This window comes from Phacochoerus africanus, chromosome 5 (assembly GCF_016906955.1).
Source record: "Phacochoerus africanus isolate WHEZ1 chromosome 5, ROS_Pafr_v1, whole genome shotgun sequence".
NCBI lineage: Eukaryota > Metazoa > Chordata > Mammalia > Artiodactyla > Suidae > Phacochoerus > Phacochoerus africanus.
Genome location: NC_062548.1, coordinates 124,416,766 through 124,437,635, shown reverse-complemented (window position 1 = coordinate 124,437,635; position 20,870 = coordinate 124,416,766).

Below are 20,870 nucleotides of genomic sequence, written 5' to 3'. Positions count from 1 at the left end.
CCTCAGGATAGGTGTGACTGCTCCTTAAACAGAGGGTTGGAATGGCTTTGCTCACAGCTGTCTTCCGGCTTTGTAAAGTGAAGGTGGGAGGGAGATGGAGGGAAGTGGAGCCTGAGCTGCCATGAGTGAGGTTTTGACCACAGGGCAGGGAAGATGCAGAGAAGTGAAGTGGCATGTGTTTTGGAGGGCTGCAGACAAAGCAGTATCTCAGTTCCAGCATGTGGTAGATAGATGAACTTGAATGAATTGCTCATCCTCCTTGAGCTTCAGCTTCCTTCTCTGTGAAAGGGACTGTGACAAATGCACATTTAGTAGAACTGTTGTTGTTGTGAAGACCAGGTAAGATCGTTCAAAGTGCTGATATATATGGTGGGTGGCCAAGATTGACACTCAGCAGATGTTGGTCACACCCCTTGCTTTTACATAGTTCTTTCTTTGGCCCTTTCAGTGACACACTACATTTGGGAGCCAAGGAAGAGGGGGGTGCTAAAAAGGCAGTGTGATTTGTATGCATGAGCTCAAGACTAGGAGTCAGGCTATGGTCATGTGACCTTGGTTAGGTCCCCTAGCATCTCTGTGGCTTTGTCTCTGTGGCTGAGCATTGGAGGTGAAGGAATCTGAAGGTGCACATTGCAAAGGTTACTGTCCCTGCTCTGGCACTGGGTTTGTTTATCTCTGATACCCACCCCATCTCTGCTCTGTTTTCTCACCAGTGCCTGCTTTTCTTCTTTTCAGTTTCATCTCCAAAGCTCATCATCTCACTCATTTATAATGGAAGTCACCATCAAGAGATTATCTGAGATTTATTGACAGTAAAGCCCAAGTTGGCCAGTAGGCAGACGCCAGAGCCTTAACAAGATGCCTCCAATGCTGGCTTCGGGCCTCAGAACACAAGAGCAGAAGGCATTGGGCAATCAGTGAGTGAAGAGAGTGAGCCTTGGAACCATTCTGCAACCCTAACATCAGAATTGATGGCCTTTAGCATCAAACTTCTGGAACTAATGGGTACAGGAAGATAGAAGTTTACTCTGCAAAATGTTTATTTGTTCTTTTGAGCCCAAGGGGATCATTAGCTGAGTATTCTTCTGGGTTGAGAGTGGTAGAAAGTTAAAGATGACAGAGCCTTGGGTACAGTGAGCACAAGATGAAGTGGGGCAAGAGAGTTAGGTCGTACTGTGGAGGGTTATATGTGGCATGCTTGGCCCTGACCGTGAAGCTAATTGTTATTCATATGATGCTTTTAGGCATAAAAATTATTTGATTAAATTTCTGTTCTAGAACTATCCCTCTGGATGCCTGTGTAAGGAATGGGCTGGGGGGGGGGTAAGCATGGAGGCAGAGAAGGCAATTAGGTGGCAACAGCCAAAGTCCAGGAGAGAGCTAGTGATGCTTGGCCTGTTGAAGCGGTAGTGGTATGGGAATGGAGAGGAAGGCACAGATGGAGAGGTGTTTCTGGTGTCAAATAGATGGTATAGGTTGACATAGCATACTGTAGCCTGGTCTTTAGAGAGTTTGGATGAAATCTGTGGGCAAACTAGAGCTAGACCCTTAAACAAAAGTCAGGGCTAGAATCCCAGAGAAGAGAGAACATGGCCCAAGGAACAGTTGCCAGAGCTGTCTGTTTCAGGGCTGGACCATAGCCCTCTGCCACCCCAGATGGAAGGGGAGCATTTTATACTTTAGCTCCACAAGCCCGAACTTGCTCAAGGTCATTTGGTGAGGAGTGAATTACACTCATTTTTTGCTGGTTTTTTTTTTTTCTTTTTTCTTTTTATGGCTGCACCTGTGGCACATGGAAGTTCCTGGGCTAGGGGTCAAATGGGAGCTGCAGCTGGCAGCCTACACCACAGCTATGGCAAGACCAGATCCGAGCCACATTTGCAACCTGTGCTGAAGCTTGCAGCAATGCCAGAAGCTTAACCCATTGAACGAGGCCAGGGATGAAACCCCCATCCTCACAGACATTAGGTCAGGTTCTTAAACCACTGAGCCACAACAGGAGCTCCTGAATTACACTAAGTCTTCTGAGCAGAATGGGAGCCCCTTCTAAGAAGTCTGGATTCTCCATGAGCTGATGGCTGCCTCTCTGCATTCCTGGTTTGAACTTGCAAGAGTCCTCTTCACTCTGTCCTGAGCTGGGATTTTGACACTGGGCTCACTGCCTCATCTTTGAAACAATCTTGCCTTTTACCTGCAGCCTTGGGAGGGCTCAATGGATGTGGCAGGTCTGAGGGGGTGAACTTCACTTAGATCTTGGGAGAGGGCACGTGTCTGTGCATCTGGAATATTGCCAGCACCCAGCAATCTCCTTGACAAAGCATCACCTAGCCATCCTGCCAAGATAACAATGTGTACAGAGCTTGTTTCTATATTCTAAACAAGCTTGTTTCTCTATTCAAAATATTTCACGTGGTTTCATAAAAGAAAAAAAAAATAAAAGCAGCTTATCTCATCTGAAAGCAGAGAGGACTAAATTATGTCATATTGTGTTAGATCATCCCTGGGGCTGATTAACTGATTGTCCCTATGGTGGCCTAAGAAGTCAGTTGTGCTTGCAGCTGTGCTAAACATAGAAACACTCCAGGAATGCATTCTAATACCTTTGAATGGTTTGCTGTTTCCACAGGTTTTACATCATCTGAACTTCTCTAAGCCCTACGAGACATGTTAGATTATGACTGTTTTAGAAAAGAGGAAACTAAGGCTCAGGATCAAGTAATGCACCTCAGGGCACATCCCTATTCTTCCTGCCCTCAAACTGCTGGCCTCTCTCAAGACTGGTAAACCTCCCTTTGACCCAATGTCAACCTACAGCTCTGGAAACCAAGCACTCAGTGCTGCTAAACTACCCTCCTAAGAGCTTGCAATGCCCTTGGTTCAATGCCATGACACCGCATCATATCCATGCACAGTGTGAGGGACATGATGGGCAAGACCATCTCCAAGTTTTCGTAAACTTCCCACCTTCTCTGGCTTAAGTATCCTGGCAGAGAACACTGCCACACCCATGCCTTCTCCTCTTTGTCCTCATCCAACACTGCTGGAAACTGGACAAGTGGTCCTCAGAAATCCTTCTGTATCCAAGCTATTGCCACTGGTATTGGCCTTTAAGACAGCTTGCTAATAGGGATTTGGTAACTGAGTTCTCAATACCAAAAATAACTTTGGCCATACTGGAACACAGACATTTTCCCCAGTTTGCTCCTCTGTGTACCATAGACTGCTGAGCATAGCAACAATTGTTGTGTATTTTTACTTTCAGACAGTTATTATTCTCAATCATCTGGGCTGGGGGTAAGCTGGAAAAGGTTTTAGTTAGAATAGCTAATGGGTCTCACCTCCACAAAGGCCATTGCTTTCGGAATTGATGCACTTCTGGAAGAGGAAATTCATCTGCATGGAAATGCAGCAGATGGGACTCAAGTAGGATTCTTCTGAGTCCATTTTTCTGGACCCTGAGGACCTAGGCCTATGGAGATTAAATGTGAGATTGAAGGACCTCTGACTCCCCGTGTCTGGACACTGTGCTTAGCTGTAAGAGATTTAGACAGAAACCCATGCCTCAGGGCTCCTAATCTCATGGTGGAGATTGACTTGTGGATATAGAGGACACTAAGAAACAACACACATGCCACACTCTTCCAACACCTTAGCTTTGGTCATACCTTGAACTCACACTCTTCCTGCAGCTGCAACAACACACCCATGAGTCCCATATACAGTTAATAAACTCAGTCATTCATTCCACAAACAATTTTTGAATACCTGTGATGTCACACCTATAAGATGGAGCACAACGGAACCAGAAACTTGCCTATCTTGTTTGCCTCCCTAGCAGCTGGGAAATACTTGTTAAGTGGATGAATAATGAGTCAGTGGATGAACAAATGCCAGGCACTGGTCCTAGCTAAGTCCTTGAGATACAGAGCTAACATTCAAAGAACTATTGGGTAAAGAAATGAGTTCAGAACCATGCTATGGAAGCTTAGAGAAGGTAGTAATTCTAACAGGTTGGGAGGAGTACCTAGAAAGAGTGCCACAGAAACGCTAGAGAGGTCAGAACCTCTCACCTTTTCTCACACATACACTTGGAAAATATCTCAAAGGACGTTGCATCTGAACATGGCATGGACCTTAGTGGATTTTCACAACCACCTGTGATGAGACATCTTCCCATTTATAAACAGGAAACTGGATCTCAGAGTCTTGGAAATTCTCTACTGTCACCTACTTCATTAGTGTCTTTTCACTCAAAAGGTGTTTCTGTTAAGAAAAGAAATCATGTTTTGTTTCACTATAGGAGGTCTTCCAAAAGCCATAGCTTTACCCCCTCGTTTGAAACTATAATCCAGGTACAAAAGGCAGGTCTGGCAGGGGCACCTGAAGAATCATTCTGCCTCTCTGCCACCTAGGAAGCCACAAGCATTGGCTGTCATACATCTTTGCTACTGCTGCTGGTGACTTCTTAGGTGCTCACGTGCCTTGATTGCACCAAGCAGCTCATCTGGGTCTGCTTATCTTGAGTGAGAGTAAAGCTCAGAGGACATATTCCCAGAGGGGGGCCACCTCCCTCCAGGAAGGGGCTCACTTCCCCCTGTGTTAGCAGCTTCCTGGTTGTGAAAGAACCATAGGATTGCCGGGGCCTTTGGAGTGAAAAAGACCAGGAGCTTCAGAATCAGATAGATCTCTTTCCAAGTCCCAGTTCCACCATTTTCCAGCTGCATGTGCACTTGGGCAGTTTCCTTATGCTCTTTGACCCTTGGTTTGTTAATATGGAAAATGTGGCTGTAGAAAGACTCTAAGGTAACACATAGAAACCCAAAGAAGGTAATGATGGTGACTACTATTCATTATTATCTCAAAGATGGAGGGAGTCACCGGTCTCAAACACCCCATTTTCACGTGCAAAAATGTAGGCCCACGAGATCATGTTCCTTTTCTAAGGTCACAGGTAGGACTCCGAAAGATGGGGGCTTGAGAAAATAAAGTCTTTTTTTTTTTTTTCTATTTTTCAGGTTTTCAGCTAATTCTAGTTTTTTGTTTGTTTGTTTGTTTTTTGTTTGTTTGTTTGTTTTGACCCAACCATGGAGGGAGAAAAGCCATCACAATCCAGAAATAATTCTTAAGATGGGGGGCTAGGTCATCCATAGCCCTGCCCACCAGCACAGCCCTGTGTGTCTGTGGGAGTTGCTGCCACACTCTTCTCTTTATCCCCATGAAAATACTTGAATAGACCAAGACATTTTCAGAAACATGGACTGGGGACTATGCAAGGCCCTTTCACCTGGAGATGACTTTCACACAAGTGGATACTTATTGACATCTCACGTGGCTCCCATGATCTTCTTTCCTGTCCATTTGGCCCCTTCTGGTCTCACTCTCTGCACCGTATTGACCTCCCTGCTCTATTTTCCACGTATTCCTCACCTTTCTTGCCTACCCCGTTGCTTGGAGGTGGGGCCTGGTGGTGAAGGCGGAGATCCCTGTTCCTTATTACAATTTTTATGCTAGATTATGTCTTGCTCCAAGTCCTTTTAGGCTTTTGAAAAATGTCTATCGTCCTTGATGTCCTTTTGGAGACCTTGTCACACCCCTTCCTAGACTGACTGAGCACAGAGGGGTCAGGCCCCATCGTTATTATCCACAGCATCACAAAAGCAAGCGATCATCCTTGATAATAGCTGCCATTTAGAGAGCGCTCCTCCTGGGACTCTGGTGTAGATGTTCTTTCTACCCACGATCTACTTTAGCCATCACAGTAACCATGTGAGAGGAGTATTTCTAACCCCAGCTTACAAGACAGGAAGCTGTGCTAAATCATACAGCTCGTGGGTGGCAGAGGTGAGACCCAAACTGTGAATACAAAAGTCTGGCTCTTTCTGCTGCACCAAAATAGCATTCGGCTGAATATGACTGAGAGATTTATGAAATAGAGGTGACACTAGCCTAATGCAAGGCCCTCTAGGTTGCTCTTTCTTTACTGGTTGAATCGAAGAGGTCTAAGCATGTATAGGAAGTCTGTGTGCTGAGGAACCTGATATTGGGTCAATTCACTGAATGTATAGACTTAATCTGGCAACATTGGGTAACACATGAGCAGCCTAGGCTGGTGTAGGTATGGATGCTGTAGTCCTTGTGAACTTGAAAGGATGGGGTTGAAACCGGGAAGATTCTAAAATAAAATACCTGGAGCATTCTTCATGAGGGTATTGAAAGAGAAGACATCAAAGGTGCTTTCAGATTCTGGTGTTCTACAATTCTAAATCCTACAGATATTCACTGTGATGCTAAATTTTATTAAAAGGACACTGAGGTCTAATGAGTACCTCTTGTGGAGATGATGGAGTAGAACTGGGTGTGGGGTGAAGTGGGAGGGAGGAGAGCAGCACAAGCAACTAACATTGACTCTGGAATAAAGCTATTTCAGTTTTTTGTCAGAACCAAGAGGCATGAGTGCATATACAATGGAAAGAGACCAGATGTGAGCAAATGGGCTAAAATTCAAATGGGAAGAATGAGTAAGGTGAAGGGCAAATTTTCTGGGATGCAGGGTTTAAAACAACTTATGGAGTCTAAAATTTTTTAGCACATGTGACAAGTGCCCTCCTTCTTTTCTAGGGCAGCTGACACACTGTCCGAGCGGGAGACAAGAAATGGAAGCCCGACACTCCCGCTGATTGTCAGGAGGGCTCCAGGTACTGAACCACAGTGTCTTAAGTGAGGGTGGGGTGGGCTAGAATGACGACGATGACCCCCTACTGCATAATTGCTGCACTTCCCAGACCCCACCAAGGTATGGTTTTGGAGATGCCCTGGACACTCTTCTTTGAGATTTTGACTCTTACTGTAGCTCAGGGCTCTGTCTTCCAAGCAGATTCCTACAGAACATTCAGACTGTCCAACAAAAGTTTTTTTTTAGGGCTGCATCCATGGCATCTGGAAGTTCCCAGGCTAGGAGTCGAATAGGAGCTACCGCTGCAGGCCACAGCCACAGCCACAGCCACACCAGATCCAAGTGGCATCTGCAACCTAAACCACAGCTCATGGCAATGCTGGATCCTTAATCCACTGAGGCTAGAGATCGACCCCACATCCTCATGTTTACTAGTCAGGTTCATTACTGCTGAGCCACAACGGGAACTCCCCAGCAGGGGATTTTAACATGTGATGAAAAAGAAGGATGGTAGCAGCAATGAATAGTGCAGCAGAGGAGAGATAAAATCTCCACTCCTATCAAGGGAGGCAAAATAAAATCCTATGAGGTGAGAACCCAATAGCCCTGGAATAATCAAAGAAATTCCACCTTTCCTGCAAGGAGAGCCAGCTTCAACCCTTTTATTTTTAGCTAACTTTACATTTTTTCCTGCTCCCCTCCCGATGGCAAGCCCATTTGTAGATTCTAATACATCCCCTGCTAGCCTCAAGAAGAACCATCTGAGCATAGGGGAATCCCACTCGCAAGCTGGCTGACTTGGTGCAGTGACAGACAAGGAGAAGGTGTGGAAGGAGGATCCCCAAATCCCCATGCCATGAGCCCTGGAACTGGTGTAGGTCACAGCTGCAGCTCCAGTTCAGGCCCAGGCCCTGGAACTTTCATATGCCATGGGTATGGCTATTAAAAAAAAGCTTGATTTTAACCCACTAGGACCATAGCAGACTTTGAACTACAGAATTATAAAGTACCAAGTTTCCCCAGGATTGGTTCTAGCATGGAAAACCTCCAGATGCAGGAGCATCAAAGTGCAAATTTATTTATACAATTTCATATCCCTGGAAAGTCCTACCAATGCTGTGAGAACAGGACATGGAATGGCAGAAATTTTCTTTCTTTTTTTTTTTTGTCTTGTTGTTGTTGTTGCTATTTTTTGGGCCGCTCCCGCAGCATATGGAGGTTCCCAGGCTAGGGGTTGAATCGGAGCTGTAGCCACCGGCCTACGCCAAAGCCACAGCAACTCGGGGTCCAAGCCGCGTCTGCAACCTACACCACAGCTCACAGCAACGCCGGATCGTTCACCCACTGAGCAAGGGCAGGGACCGAACCTGCAACCTCATGGTTTCTAGTCGGATTTGTTAACCACTGCGCCACGACGGGAACTCCAGAAATTTTCATAAATGTATTCCCAGTGCCTTGGATTAAGAAATTAGAAAAAAATCAATCAATCAAGAAATCTCAATTTCTGCTTCATTGGCCAAGAAAGTTGGGAGGATGCTGTTTAATTTCTGGGGTTTTCTGTGCCAGGGAATCTTTTCCTCACAGACTGTTAAATCTGTATGTTATACCCTCATGTGGCAGTGTAGAGTCTCTCTGCAGTTATGGCCTTTTTTTAGTGCACAAAAAATTGAAACATAAAACATCAAATAGCTATTTCTTTTCACTGCATTGCTATATTGTTCTCCAACTTGGTAATGACTTTAGTTCATTCCAAATGGAAAATGTGTCCAAGAGAAGAAGGCAACTGTACTGCGGTACCAGTGAGGGGCTTGTGACCCTCCCTAAGTTTCTTTCCCTCCTTGGGCCTCACCTTTTCCCTCTGAAAAGGTGGACTATAGCACCTCAAATATCCTCCATGATTTCTGGGAAGCCTAGGGGTTTCCAAGCTCCCGGGGCCTCCCCTAGAGGGATGTAGTGTTATGAATTCATTGGAGCATTGCATGAACCAGCCTCAAATTCAGCCTCAAAATCCGTAAACTTTTGTCTATGCTAAGCCAAGGCCACTTTCACCTGGCAGGATGCTCCTACAAAGGTGATGTCAGACAAAGTGGTTTTTTTTTTTTTTTTTTAATTCAAGTGCTTACTTGTGAAAAGAAGAGCTTCTTTTATTTATTTCCTCCTTAGGTGCTTGCAAAAATTCACCAATGGAGCAAACTTGTGCTGAAATTTTCTTTTAAAAAAATTTTGGGAGTTCTTGGCATGGCTCAGCAGAGATGAATCTGACTAGTAAACATGAGGATGCAAGTTCGATCCCTGACCTTGCTCAGTGGGTTAAGGTTCTGGTGTTGCTGTGGCTGTGGTGTAGGCTGGTGGCTAGAGCTCCAATTCAACCCCTAACCTGGGAACTTCCATATGCCAAGAGTGTGGCCCTTAAAAAAAAAGAAGACTAAAATATTTTTAAGAAATGTTTTAAATTATAGACTCAATATTTAAATAGATATAGGATCATTGGGATTTTTTATTTCTTCCTTTATCCATGCGATCAGTATTACAAGTTGTGTTTGTCTAGGAATTTGTCCATTTCTTCTAAATTTCAATTTTTTACACAAAATTATTTAAATATATTTTATTATCCTTTTAATTTCTGCACAAGCTATAGTTCTGTGTACTTTTTCATTACCATGTTAGCAATGTGTGTCTTCTCTCTCTTTATATTGACCAGTCTTGCCAAAGGTTTATCTTTTTTTTTTTTTTTTCTTTTTTAGGGCTACACTGTGGTATATAGATCCCAGGCTAGGGGTTGAATTAGAGCTACAGCTGCCAGCCTATGCTGCAGCCACAGGAACCATCCCAGCCATGTCTGCAACCTACACCACAACTTACAGTAAGCCACTGAGCGAGGCCAGGGATTGAACCGAAATCCTCATGGATCCTAGTTGGGTTTCAATAACTGCTGAACCATGAAGGGAACTCCCAAAAGTTTATCCTTTTAATTAGTCTTTTATTTATTTTTTTTAAAGTGAGAATTGCAACAATTTCAAATTTTTATTTATTTATTTACTTATTTATGTTTTTATTTATTTATTTACATATTTTGCTTTTCAGGGCCGCACCCATGGCACATGGAGGTTCCCAGGCTAGGAGCTGAGTCAGAACCACAGCTGTGGACCTACGCCGCAGCCACAGCAATACAGAATCCAAACCACGTCTGTGACCTACATCACAGCTCACAGCAATGCCAGGTCCTTAACCCACTGACAAGGCCAGGGATGGAAAACACAGCCTCACGGTTCCTAGTTGTATTTGTTTCTGCTGCGCCATGACTGGAACTCCTAATTAGCCTTTTAAAAGAACCATCTTTTGGCTTCATTTGTTCTATTCTTCTTTCGTTTTGCATTCTATTAATTTTGCTATTATCTCTATTATTTTTCTCTTCTATTACCGTTAGATTTAATTTTTTGTCCTTTTTCTAACTTTTGGAGAGGGATGCTTACATTATTGATTTTTAGTTCTGTCTCTTCTGCAATATATATTATTAAGGTGATAAATTTTGGCATAGTCACAAGTTTTTATATGTTGTGGTTTTTATTGTCATATAATTCAAAACAATTTTATATTTTTTTGTGATTTATTCTTTGACTCATGAGTTATTTAGAAGTGTATTTAATAACTAATTTCAAACATTTAGAGATTTTCTCTACATATTTTATCATTGATTTATACCTAAATTTTCTAATAATGAGAGAAGATACACTAAATGATTTTAATTTTTGAAATTGTTGGTGCTTGCTTCGTGGTCTAATAAATACACAATTACACAATTTTAATAAATATTCCATTGGCATTTGCAACAAATGTTTATACTGCAGGTACTGGGGAGAGTTGTATCAGTTAGGTCATATATATTAATTGCGTTGTTTAAATCTTTAAGGTTTTGACTGATTTCTCTGCCTGCTAATATGCTCTTAAACTTAACACTCACTCTTTAATTTCTGTAATTTATTTTAAAAAATATAACTTTTATTTAAAATACTATTTGCTTTATTTTAAAAATTGCTGTATATATTTTTTTCTGTTTTGTTTAATTGTACCAAACTTAATTACTGTATGATCCTTGATTTTTATGCATAGTCATCATTCTAAGATAAGTTCTTACTGGGTTCTTCCTTGTTCTTCTTACTTCCAAGAAATTATCTTAGAAGCTGAAATGTACATCACTCACTCTTCCTTTGGAAATGTCTATCTTCACAGCATTTTCTTCTTCATCGCTTTTTTTTTTTTGGTCTTTCGTCTTTTTTTAGGGCTGCACCCAGGGCATATGGAAGTTCCCAGGCTAGGGGTCCAACCGGAGCTATAGTCGCTGGCCTACGCCAGAGCCACAGCAATGCCAGATCCAAACCATGCCTGCGACCTACACCACAGCTCATGGCAAAGCTGGATCCTTAACCTACTGAGCAAGGCCAGGGATCAAAACCGCAACCTCATGGTTCCTAGTTGGATTCGTTTCTGCTGCGCCACAACGGGAACGCCCATCAAATTTTTTTGAAGCATTAATTTCTAAAGGGAAGGCTTAACTTTAATTGGTAGGTAGGAGAGAAAATAGGATTGTTTTATGTTATCGGTTACTTTCCAAAATCACAAATTTGAAGTCATTGTGTATCAAGGGATCATTTTCCTGATTTGTGAATTAGTTTACTGGAAAATCTTGTGACGATATAAACTTAAACCCACTTAGCAGTCTTTTTAAGAAATCATTACTACTGTCAGAAAGTAGGTACATGGACATAGATATAAAACACAGAGACGTTATGTTTGAATACTGGAGATAAGTCTGTTCCAGATAATTGAGACCATTCTGGTAGTTGTAAGTATGTAAACTGCCCTCTACAAAACATGTTGTCAGGATAAAAACATATTTCAGTTTGCACCACAGCATTCTGTTATATCAGCATGTGGTCTGGAACATAATGACATGCGGAAGTGCACCGGGAAAAAGGTAACAAACTGAAGGAGTTCTCTGAACTGTATTTATGCCTAGTAGTTACAGGAGACACTATTGCTGTTAAATTACTTGGGCGAAAATCCACTTCTGCAGAACTGAATCTTTTAGTCCCCTCCAGTGGTATCACATTATAGAAAAAGGAGCATTGAATTAGTGCCTAAGAGATCAGGGTCCCAATTCAGATTCAACTAGTCACCTGCTCTGTGATCTTGAGAAAATCACTTCCCCTCTAGTTATTAGCTCCACTTATAAAAAGCCAGGAACTTCTGAAAATGGACGTTCAGACCGAGTTAAGGGAGAATCTACACATTAAGGAGATAAGACGAAGAAGGGAGCCCCTAGGATGAAAATATTTGAGAATCTTTGAGGACATTTCCCAGTAGTTATGTTTCATTCCAGTGTTATCAGTTTATTTGAAAACAGATGACATTTTAAAACATGGTTTGCTGTATTTCAATCAAATCATTGGCCTCCAAAAATGAGCTATGTTTATTCCTGTGACAAAGTGAAGGATCTTGGACGGCTATCAAGGAGTCTGTGGTCTGGGTTCCCGCTCTCACTCCCATAGCCCAGCCTATCACATCTCTCCATGTTGCCAACTGTGTGTCAGACTATTTTAGGAGAGAGAAGCCCCTCACAACCCCTTCCCTTATTCCCACGCTTCTCCTGTTTTGCTCCACGGGTGCTTGGGATACAGGGTTTAAACAGGCTTCTTGAGTTACGCAACAACGTGTCTGTGCTAGTCTGGCATGGTATGAGAACATGATATTCCCCAGCTGGATTTGGGGGAGCTGAATTCCAAAGGCTGTAGTAGATGGTGACAGCTTCTAAAGGATGGTGCCCATTTAAAAAAAAAAAAAAGTTGAGAACTGGGGAGTCAAATTGCAGTGGCAAAGTGCTCTGGAGTTTGTAATGGGAAGAAACCTGTGCATGGTTCCTGGCCGTAAGACCCAGGGATGCAAGGCTTTGGAGAGGGGATACTGGAAAACTGTAACTAACTCCCTCTTGCATCAACTTGGGAACACTTACTCCCTCACCTGTAGGGAGACACTGCTTTTTTTAGGTCCAATGTCTGTATCACAGCTTCCTCTCCATTCCAAGCCCTGCCATCATTTTCAGTGACTTGAGAACCCACGTGAGTGACAACCTATACTTTGGCTTTAGAGTTCTTTCACCTCCTCCACTTCGAGGCTCCATCTCCCTCTTTTCTTTCAGCATACATTCCTCAGCATCACCTGGAACCACACAATGTTGGAGAGCTGATCACGGTCTGCTATCCTCCCAGATCTCTTCCTACTCTTGCTCGCAATCTCTCTCTTCTGTTTCCTAGAAACCTCTAGTTTTTGATTCTCTTACTTCATCCGGTCTGTCAATACTCTCTTGTCTTATTTCCCTTGTCTATAGAAACCCAGGCTTTCCTAAGCTGCTGAACACTTGAGCAACTCTATCACTAGGACTCTCAATTCATCAGTGTCTTCTCATTGTGTCCCATCTGAAGAATCCTCTCACCACCTGTACACTTTCCCTTGGTTTTCATCAAGCAAAGTGAGACAGTGTGTGATACCCCTCAACTTTTAATTCCCCATCCATCTACTTTATCCATGATATCATTTATATTCACCTTTTTTATTTAGCCTATCAGTTTAGGCACTTCTCAAAACAAAATTAGAAATAAAGAAGAGAAAAGAAAGGAAAAGGAATTAAGGAAGGAAAAAAGAAAGGAAGACAAAAAGAAGGAAAAGAGCTATCCTTGATTTCAAATTTCCCTGTAGCTATGACCTTGTTCTTCTCATCTAAATTCACCCCAAACTAAATTATACTCACTGATCCCACTTCTACCATCATTCATTCAAGTCAGTCACTTACTCAAATAGCTCTCATAGAGAACTGGTAAGTTCCAGGCACTGTGCTAAGTGCTGGGAATTCCGAGTTGAATAAGACATGGTGATTTTCCTTTAGTATCTTATGTAGTTTCAGTAGAGTGAACATACACAATTATTATAATACTATGTGTTCAGTGCAATAGCAGAAAGAAGCTGCATTGGGAGCAAGTCACGACAGTGTTAGGGTAATTGCAAGCATTGACCTGTAACCATGAGGGCAGATGAAGTGAAGAGTTTAGTGTCTTTGCGTTAGTGCAATGTAGGCAATGTTATTACCCAAGGCTGATAGACCAGGGTGGCAGTGACAGAGAAGGGAAGATGTTATGGACCAAACAATCATATTCACATTTTATGTCACTCCCTGAAAGACAGAGAGGTGAGAACAGGTTTATAAATACCTCTCGTAGATGGGGAAGAAGACTGTACCCATCAGAAGGTTTTTTTGCTCCCCCTCTTGATAGAACTTTTCCATAAGCCTGGTTGTTTTCCCACTGGCTCCTCAGACATGAAAGCAGTGGGGTCGTGCCCGCACGCGCGTGTGTGTGTGTGTGCGCACGCACGCACGCATGTGTGTGAGACTGAGGCAGGGAGAGTGGGAGAAGGAACATAGAGCTGGTCAGCTGTGCTTGGACACTGGCAGGCAGAGCAGCTGCACCCTATTCAGTCTCTGGTTGGAGACAGATACAACATCGATGTGTGACTTGCCAAGGTCAAGATGAGACATTCCAGGAAAATGGCCAGGATGAGCTACATGCAGCTGGACCTGATTCCTATTTATTTTGAGCAAAAATGCTTCCCTCTCTATCCCCTCTTCCCTCCCAACATCTCCCCTCTCCTCCCCTTTCTTCTCCCTTCCTCCTTCATCAGGAGAGATTGGTCAGAGAAGGCCGCTGCCCTGAGCAGGGGCATGCAAGACCAAGGCCTGTCAGCCTGGAAGGTGGCTACTCTCTGGTCCTAAATGAGGACAGTCTGGCAGCCCTCAGGACACAAGATTTCCCAAGTGATGGGGTCTTTGGGTGAATTCTGGGCTTTAGGTGAGCAGCTCCTGATCTTGACTTCAGCTCCTGCCCTTAGGTGGGTGTCTTTGACCAGGGCACAGCCCTAGACACTGTAGCAGCTCTGGGGCTCTGGCTTTGTTTCCAGCTGAGAAATTTCTATCACAGTGGTAGGGTTGGGAAAACCTGCCTTCTAGCCTGAGTCTTGCCCCTTTCTCATCGCCTGAGCACTTCCTTTCTGCAAGGCTTGGGCATTTGAAGTCACATTCTGGTGTACAGAAGCCCACAATAAAGGGCAAAGAATTTGGCTGTTAACTCAGTGCATTTTTTTTTTTTGGTTTTGTCTTGCTTTTGGTTAGGGCAGGAGTTATGACTGATATTTTTTTCTTCTGCTTAGAGGGTTTTATAAAATTCCATTTGTTAGGATCTCACAGGATGGAGGTTGGTGGGAAGAAGGAAAGCCCTTGCCAACCAGTGTGGGAAAATTTTCTACAGATTGTTGTTAGGATTATGTCCCGTTGGAAGACAATTAAAATGTATGTTCCTTATGCTTAGGATTATACTCCATTTTGGTTTAAAATGTACACTAAATTGAGATCGGTTCCTAAGACCTGACTACAAAGATGTTTCTCCTTGGAATATGACTAGAGGCAAACTATCTCCCAGGGTAAGAAAAAGCAGTTGAGCCAGTATTGAAGAGATCCCACCCTTTTGAACTGAGACTCAACAGAAAATAACCTAGTGGGAGAAAAGGGAGTAGGAGCAGAGGGTGGGGGCAGGAACATGGTGAGAGACAAGCCAGAGTCCTTCTTCATGGGACAATAGCGGGCACAAGTGAACCCCTCATGGCTCCACTTGGGGAATCAGCAGCCTAAAATATAAGAGGGGGCATATAGCAGGCATCAAATCATAACTCAGAGAGTCATAAATAGGAGAAGACAAGAAAGGACAACTGGTATCACTTCTTATCTTTTCCCCTTTTGCACATGATATCCACTTATATCTCTGACCTTTAAAAAGATTTTTAAGTGCCTATTGTGATTACTCAACTTTGCTAAGCCACAAGGAGAAACTGGAGGATTTGGACAAGCTAGTCTTTGGATCCTTAGGTTGCTAAGAAAGTCATTTTGCTAGACAAACTGCTCTATATGCCAAAGCCACTCTTTGTTTTTTGCTCCCTGATGACTCGAAACATGGAAGCGTCCCATACAAAGAAAGCACATCTCAGTATGCTGCCTGTGATTAATAGTGATGGTGATGATGATGTGTCTTGAGGAAGTATAAAAAAATAGAACCTGTTAAGCTTTAGATTTATGAAGTACAAAGATCCCTTGTTTAAGCCTTTAGCAACTTCGCAGATAACCCTGCTGTATATATGGGCCATGTCATAGATCTGTCTAATGAGCATTCATGGGAATTACTAATCTAAGCCTGGGAATGCCTGAAAAGGCTGATTCTCACCCCTCTGAGAAAGGTTCAGAGACGTTTGAGGTCAGAGTTCTCCTTGAGATGAAATGCCTTGTATTTGCTCTTCAGCTTTCTGCAGTAGCCATATTCTTTCTATTCATAAGAAGAAGGATATCTTTTATGACTTTGGTCAGATGCCTGGGTTTGTGTAGCACATGGTAGGATACACATAATAAGTGGTCAGCATGTTCTTAGTTGGTGATGTAGTTGTCTTTTGAGGGGAAGGAAAGAACTTGTTTTGAGTGGATGCCATGTGTGGGAATTGCTGAATGTTTTCACAACAGGTTGAAAGTATTTAGGTTTTTATTTGTTTGTTTGTTTGTTTTACTTTTTAGGGCCGCATGTGTGGCATATGGAAGTTCCCGGGTTAGGGGTCAAATCAGAGCTGCAGCCACCAGCTTATAACACAGCCATGGCAATTCAGGCTCCACACTGCATCTGTGACCTACACAACAGCTCTCGGCAATGCTGGATCCCTTAACCCACTGAGCAAGGCCAGGGATTGAACCCAAGACCTCTTGGGTACTAGTTGGGTTCGTTACCACTGAGCCACAATGAGAACACTGAAATGCTTTAGTTTTGTTCACTAAAGGCTTATGAAAAAAATACGGCAGTGAAGTAGACATAATCACACATTATAATCTTATAACACGTTGCTGCTTGATAGCTTACATACATATTATTTTATATAATCTAATTTACAAACAACCCCGAGAACTAATTATTACTAACTCCATTTTATATTTTATAGATGAAGAAACCAAGGAGATGAAGAGGCTAACCCCAGCAACAGAATCAGGACCAAATTTTTTTTTCTTTTTTAACTTTGTATCTTGTGCTCTTTCTGCCTCACTGCTATTAGAAGACTTTGGTAAAGAGCCATTCCTTAGCTGCTCGGTGCTAAGTAAATCACTTTGCCTCATTGGCTCATAGGTCTTGATTTCCTAATCTATAAAATCAGGTAACCAAACCTTTGAACAAACTCAGACCTGCCAAAGTAGTCAAAGAAAATCTAAAGTAGAAAAATCATTAGTGTTCCTCTTTCCTTGCCAGAAAGAAACAATGTCTAGAGCATTCCCATGACTGATTTTCTTTTATCTGCTGCCCCATCTTTTTATAAATTGCCCATAATCCTCTCATGCTTTCAGCAATCCCTGACCATGACCTCTTAGAGAGACAGAATAGATCTTGGACTCTTAATCTGGGATTTGTGCTATCTGTATTAAAATCTGTCTTCCTCTTTTCCCTGGGTTTTATTTCTGCATTTTATATCTACCTCTGAACTCATTCTCTTGCTCCATGGCTTCATTCCTCAGTCAGATCTTTGGCCTTTATCCAGTCCTAAGGGTCTACTTGGATATTTGGTTTTAATCTCTACTAGTATGACCTTCTGTTTCATTACTCTGACCCATTATTCCGGTCTTGATAGACACCTGGCTTAGTTTTTGGCAGCACAGCCACTGATGTTTACAAACTTCAGGCTTTTGGTTTAGTTAGTGAATACAAAGAGCTGTATCTCCCTCTAAAGTTGTTCTTCCTATTTGAGGAAGCCCAGGAATTGCCATTATAAAAGTTATCAGTTAGAAGCCATTAAGTCCTACATGAATAGTTTAGTTGATCTATTGTTTCCAGCTGTCCCCACATGCAGTCAGAACACATGGAGCAAATGCCTTTTCTTCCCAGTTTCAGGGACCAGGGAGTCTGCATGGAGGTGCCACAGATGGCAAGAGAGGTCCAGTGGAGTGATTGCGGGGAAATTGATTTGTAAACATTCCAGTGAGAACCTCTTCCCTTCTGTGAATGGACATTTTGGACTCTGTTTCTCTGAAACAAAAACATGTTCCATTAAATGTCATCTAGTCCACCAGCCAAACTGCTTACCAGCAAGCAACTCAACTAAGAAGCCTTAAGAAAGTGTCTAGGTTTGAGTCTAGACATTGGTACTTTTCCACGTGCAGAAATACAGAGGAAGTTCTACCAAAGACTTTGCAATACACTTGTGATTTTTCCTGGTGGAAAGAAAAAAAAGGTGTATTTCCTGTCTCTTAAAAAACGTTAGATTTCAAAACCTGTGAGTCTGCTTCTGTTTGTAAATAGGTACATTTGTATCACTTTTTTTTTTAGATTCTACATGTAAGTGACATCATGTAGTATTTGTCTTTCTCTGACTTACCTCACTTAGTATGATAATCTCTAGGCCCGTTCATATTGCTGCAAATGGCACTATTTTATTCTTTTTTACGGCCGAGTAATTTTCCATTGTATAAATATACCACATCTTCTTTATCTACTCCTCTGTTGATGGACATTTAGGTTGCTTCCATGTCGTGGCTATTGTAAATAGTACTACAATGAATATTGGGGTACACGTATCTTTTCAAAGTATGGTTTTCTACAGATATATGCCCAGGGGTGGGATTGCTAGATCATATGGCAGCTCTATATTTAGTTTTTTTAAGGAACCTCCGTGCTGTTCTCCATACTGGTTGTACCAATTTACGTTCCCACCAACAATGCAGTAGGGTTCCCTCTTCTCCACATCCTCTCCGGTATTTTTTGCTTTTAGACTTTTTAATGATGGCTTTTTGGTGTGAGGTGGTAGCACACGGAAATCCTCAATATTTTGTAATAAGCTATATGGGAAATGAATCTGAGGAAGAATAGATGTATGTACATGTTTACATGTACACATATGTACAACTGATTCACTTTGCTGTACACCTAAATCATACAAAATTGTGAGTCACCTGTACTCCAATAAAATTCTTTAAAAATATTAACACTTGCCTCTCAAAACAGTGTAAAGTGAAGAAACTTGGGCATCCTCCCCTGTCTCAGAGCTCTCTGCACTTGCAAGAGCCCAAAAATCTGCCGGCTATTCAGAGGGGTGAGCCCAGAGAATTAGATGTGATACTGGCCATTTAACCCTTTTGGATAGGAACATTCTGGGAATACAGAGACCTGGATTCCAATACTGGCCTTATTAGAGTGAACAAGTCCCTAATTTGGGGGAAATCTCCGTTTCTTTACCTGAGGAAAATGGTGAGTGAGGAAATTTGGCAAGGAGTATTTTTTTTTGTCTTTTTAGGGCCACACCTGTGGCATATGGAAATTCTCAGGCTGGGGTTAAATCTGAGCTACAACTGCTGGCCGATACCAAAGCCACAGGAATGAGGGATTTGAGCTGTGTTTGTGACCTATACCATAGCTCACAGCAACACCAGATCCTTAACCCACTGAGTGAGGCCAGGGATCAAACCTGTGTCCTCATGGATACTAGTTAGGTTTGTTAACCTCTGAGCCACAACAGGAACTCCTGGCAAGAAGATATTTATGGCTTCTTCTAGCTCTAAATTTTTGCAATTCTCTGTGTTTGCAAAACTTTGTGAATTTGTTTTTGTTTATTTTCCTTTTCCTGAGAGTATACCTATCTGCATTTAGAGATCAATTCTGAATCCTTTTCTGCCAAGTGGGGTCGGCAGTGTCTCTTCTTACCTGGGCACCTGCTAAATAAATAGATGACTGGCCAGCTCTACCTGGCATCAGATATTTTCAGATATAGCAATGCCTCTCTGGGTTCTAAAATGGGAGCTATTAAGACCAAACACACGGCTTGAGAAAGACTCACTCCAGATCCTACAGATTATGTTATAACTAGATTTATAGAGCATTTAAATGAAATTATTTCACTAATTATGAATGTCTGACATTTCACCTCTATGTGAACTGCATAAGGTTCAGCTGAATTCAAGTTTTGTTCTTTGTCATCTCTGAAGGACGATTATCTGTTCTTGAGCCAAGATAGGCAGACCACACTTGTTTTGCTCTCTCTTCCATCTGCTTAGGTGATTCCCCCCATTGTCTCCAGTGCTCTCTTGGAATGAATCAGCTCTCAGCTCCTGCCAGGTCTATTTATACAAGAGTGGGCAGCATGAAGGATGCTAATAGTGGATGGTGACACTGAGGACTGGCAACAGTGGGAAGCCATTACCACCTTTGGTCTGAGGGGGTCGAAAGGAGAGACGACTACTGCCGCACCACAAGGGCTGAAACCACAGAGGGAGTCACCTGACAGGAGCTGCCATATCCACACAGTGGCCCAGCGGAGAGGGAGCAAGGAACTAAATACCCCTACCTCCCTCTGGTCTCACCTCCTGATAGCCTGCGTGTGCCCTCCCCCCATGCATGAACCCAAGAGGGAGACAGGAGCAGGGAGTTCCAGAGATGCATCCATAGTGATTGGTCTCCTGAGCTTAGAGTTGGATGAAAAGGGTGGAAAATGGGCCTGGAGGTGCAAACTGAACCTAGCTGGCATAGCCACTTTTCAAACTTTACAGCTCCTTTTAACTCCTTAGACATTTGACACTTTACTGTATCCAAGATTTCTGAAAACAAATAGAAAGGAATTCTAAAGAGGGTTTTATTTCTCTTTCCTTTTTAAAAACTCTTCCATGCCTTCCTGCAAAAAAATTTTTTTTCGACAGTCATTGTTTAAAGAGAGCCTTATTGGAAAAACCAAAGAAAGAGAAGTTTATAGCTACTGTCAGAGTTTTAAACAAATTTCTACCTGCCCACTGAGAATCCTCTCCTTTAACAATGATTTATTATGCTGCTACAGTGGTTGATTGGAATTAGATTTTTATAAAATGCCTCGAGCTTGTTGGAGGAATATTTCCTCTTGAATGCAAAGTTCTGTGTATGCAATGAAACAAGGGTGTGCCCTACCTATAATTTCAGAACATATCCTGGGTGTTGTAATTATTATTTCAGGCATTTCTATCCCAGAATTCTCTCTGGCCAAAAAGATGTAAAATCATACAACTGGTTAAGTATTAGGAATGACTCCCTGCTATCAGGGTGAAAAAGCCTTG